The sequence below is a fragment of the Zea mays genome, chromosome 2, assembly GCF_902167145.1.
Source record: "Zea mays cultivar B73 chromosome 2, Zm-B73-REFERENCE-NAM-5.0, whole genome shotgun sequence".
Taxonomy (NCBI): domain Eukaryota; kingdom Viridiplantae; phylum Streptophyta; class Magnoliopsida; order Poales; family Poaceae; genus Zea; species Zea mays.
Genome location: NC_050097.1, coordinates 96,668,981 through 96,673,140, shown reverse-complemented (window position 1 = coordinate 96,673,140; position 4,160 = coordinate 96,668,981).

Below are 4,160 nucleotides of genomic sequence, written 5' to 3'. Positions count from 1 at the left end.
CGATTGTGGTTGAGAGACAAGAAGAGGGGCATGCATTGCCCGTCCAAAGGCCAATCTACTTCATCAGTGAGGTACTGTCCGAGACCAAGATCTGCTACCCACAAATTCAGAAGCTGCTGTACGCGGTGATCCTAACGCGGCGGAAGTTGCGACACTACTTCGAGTCTCATCCGGTAACTGTGGTGTCATCCTTCCCCCTGGGGGAGATCATCCAGTGCCTAGAGGCCTCGGGTAGAATTGCAAAGTGGGCGGTGGAAATCATGGGCGGAACGATCTCGTTCGCCCCTCGGAAGGCAATCAAGTCCCAGGTCTTGGCGGACTTTGTGGCTGAATGGGTCGACACCCAGCTCCCAACAGCTCCGATCCAACCGGAACTCTGGACCATGTTTTTCGACGGGTCGCCGATGAAGACAGGAGCAGGCGCAGGCCTGCTCTTCATCTCGCCCCTCGGGAAGCACCTACGCTACGTGCTACGCCTCCATTTCCCGACGTCCAACAATGTGGCCGAGTACGAGGCTCTGGTCAACGGGTTGCGCATCGCCATCGAGCTAGGGGTCCGACGCCTCGACGCTCGCGGTGACTCGCAGCTCGTCATCGACCAAGTATGAAGAACTCCCACTGCCGCGACTCGAAGATGGAAGCCTACTGCGATGAGGTTCGGCGCCTGGAAGACAAGTTCTACGGGCTCGAGCTCAACCACATCGCCCGGCGCTACAACGAGACTGCGGACGAGCTGGCTAAAAGAGCCTCGGGGCGAACAACAGTTCCCCCGGACGTCTTCTCCCGAGACCTGCATCAACCCTCCGTCAAGACCGATGACACACCCGAGCCCGAGAAGGCCTCGGCCCAGCCCGAGGCACCCTCGGCCCCTGAGGGTGAGGCACTACGCGTCGAGGAGGAGCGGAGCGGGGCCAGGCCTAATCGAAACTGGCAGACCCTGTACCTGCAATATCTCCACCGAGGAGAGCTACCCCTCAACCGAGCCAAAGCTCAGCGGTTGGCGCGGCGCGCCAAGTCGTTCGTCTTGCTGGGAGACGAGAAGGAGCTCTACCACCGCAGCCCCTCAGGCATCCTCCAGCGATGCATTTCCATCGCCGAAGGCCAGGAGCTCTTACAAGAGATACACTCGGGGGCTTGCGGCCATCACGCAGCACTTCGAGCCCTTGTTGGAAATGCCTTCCGACAAGGCTTCTACTGGCCGACCGCGGTGGCCGACGCCACTAGAATTGTCCGCACCTGCCAAGGGTGTCAATTCTATGCAAGGCAGACCCACCTGCCCGCTCAGGCTCTGCAGACCATACCCATCACCTGGCCGTTTGCTGTGTGGGGTCTGGACCTCGTCGGCCCCTTGCAGAAGGCACCCGGGGGCTACACGCACCTGTTGGTCGCCATCGACAAATTCTCCAAGTGGATCAAGGTCCGACCCCTAAACAGCATCAGGTCCGAATAGGCGGTGGCGTTCTTCACCAACATCATCCATCGCTTTGGGGTCCCGAACTCCATCATCACCGACAACGGCACCTAGTTCACCAGCAGAAAGTTCCTGGACTTCTGCAAGGATCACCACATCTGGGTGGACTGGGCCGCGCGTGGCTCACCCTATGACGAATGGGCAAGTAGAGCGTGCCAACGGCATGATCCTGCAAGGGCTCAAGCCGCAGATCTACGACGACCTCAACAAGTTCGGCAAGCGATGGATGAAGGAGCTCCCCTCGGTGGTCTGGAGTCTGAGGATAACGCCGAGCCGAGCCACGGGCTTCACGCCGTTCTTTCTAGTCTATGGGGCTGAGGCCATCTTGCCCACAGACTTGGAATACGGTTCCCCAAGGACAAGGGCCTACGCCGACCAAAGCAATTGATCTAATCGAGAAGACTCACTGGACCAGCTGGAAGAGGCTCGGGACATGGCCTTACTACACTCGGCGCGGTACCAGCAGTCCCTGCGACGCTACCACGCCCGAGGGGTTCGGTTCCGAGACCTCCAGGTGGGCGACCTGGTGCTTCGGCTGCGACAAGACGCCCGAGGGCGGCACAAACTCACGCCTCCCTGGGAAGGGCCATTCGTCATCCCAAAGTTCTGAAGCCCGGGACATACAAGCTGGCCAACAGTCAAGGCGAGGTCTACGGCAACGCTTGGAACATCCGACAGCTACGTCGCTTCTACTCTTAAGATGCTTTCAAGTTATTCATACACCTCGTTCACACATGAAGTCTAGTCATCAAGGAAGGGTCAGCCTTGTCTCGGCAAAGCCTGACCCTCCCTCGGGGGCTAGAAGGGGGGAACCCCCTCTGTGTCAAAATTTTCCTCGAAAAAAAAGTCTTCCATCAAAAAGGCTTCTGCGTTCCCCGGCTATATCAGTAGCAGGACCCCAAGAAGCGAACGAGGGCGCATGTAAGTGGCAAGGCCGACCGAGCCGAGGGACTCCTACACCTCTGGGATACGGATACCTCACTCGTCACCTACCATGAAAAATGACTCCTACTTGGGCAAGCCACCCTGCTACTGACAAACGGGGCCGGATACGCAAAATGGAAGGAAAGGGAGCACAAGTTTATACTACGATAATAAAGTGTTCGGGCCTCAGCGACCGCAAAAGACACATGTGCATTCAAAGAAAACTGCTCCGGCAGAGTCAGGCGTCGCCCGGAGAAGGAGCCGCGCCCTCGGCTTCGTCTCCACCCTCGGCAAAGTCCACCCCGGCCTCGGACGACGGCGCAGGTGGGAGGATCTCTGCCTCGAAGGTGGTTACCAGCACCGCGCTCGGGCCCGCGGCGGCCGCGTCGAGCCTCTGGACTTCAGCCAGGGCGGCTTCATCTTCGTCAGGGAGGCAATACCCCTCGCTGACCCGCTCCAGATCCACGACGTAGTGGGAAGCAAGCACGGCGAAGGCCCGCCTGACGCCGTGATGTAGCGCCTCGCGGAGTCTACCACACACATGGTCACCCGAGGCCTGCAGGCGACTTTGAGGGGAGCTTCCCGAGGGGACGTCGCCGAAGCCAAAGACCCGGCAGAAAGCCGAGATGGCCTCGGACATGGCCGCGTGGTCGGCCTCCCTCTGCTCGGTCGCCTGAACAAGCGCCCTGGTGGACTCATCAAGGGCAGACTCGAGCTCTGCGAACAGCCAAAGCACAAGACCTCAAACACAAGTGGAGGAACCGACCTGAAACGAAAACTTAAAACAGCCAGGACATACCTCCGGCTCGGGCACGCTGCTCCGAGGATGCGGCTTGGGCTACGGCTAGGTCTGCTGCAAGGGCTCCGGCCCGGCATTCGGCCTCGGCGGCCCGGCCCCGAGATTGGTCCCACTCATCGGTGACCTGGTCAAGCTCCGACTGCCGCCGCTGCACCTCTGCGCGTGCCGTCGCTGCCTCTGCTCCCAGATCGGCACAGAGCAACCGAAGGTCCGCCACCTCGGCGCCCTGCTGGGAGAGGCACGCGGTAGCCCTGGCAAGCGAGGTCCTCAGGGATCACAGCGAACCCCAGACATCGACCTCGCGGCGGATGAACGACGACTTGGCGGTGCTCAGATCTGTCAGATCCTGAGGGAAGGAAGCGGGGCGTCACAAAGGACGCCTTGATCACAAAAAAGGTATGCCTGAAATCATTACCTTGAGGATCTTGGGGACGTCCCTGCAAAAGACCTCCAAGGATGACCGAAGCGACCCCACCGTTGCCTCGGCACACTCACGGAGCTCGTCCCAAGACTGCTCCTCTCGCTCATCGTCAAGAACGAAGAAGGGATCCGAGGCCTCACGGGTCTGGAACCGGAGCAACTGGCGCCGCCCCTTGGAGATCCGCCGCGTAGGGACAAGGCTGCCGCTCAGTGGGACGGGTCGCGGTTCCACGCCCCCCTCCTCCGAGGCACCAAGTAGCGACGCCTCAGCCATCTCAGCGTCGGCGGCGACGGGTCGCTCCACGGCCAGGACGGCAACGGCTTCGGCAGCAGCCAGCGCCAGCGCCGGCGGCATGTCTGGTGGGCCCGAGGCCACAGCCGCGCCAGCCGCCTCCCCCAGCGCGACGGCCGCCTCGATAGAAGAGCCGACCTCGGGAACTCGCTCCACGGCAACTGGTGCCATCTGAGCCCCCCGCTGTGGGGCGTCTTGCGAGAAGGTCAGCTGGCCGGCGAGGCCCGGCGCGGCACCGGCTGCGGAAGCCGACG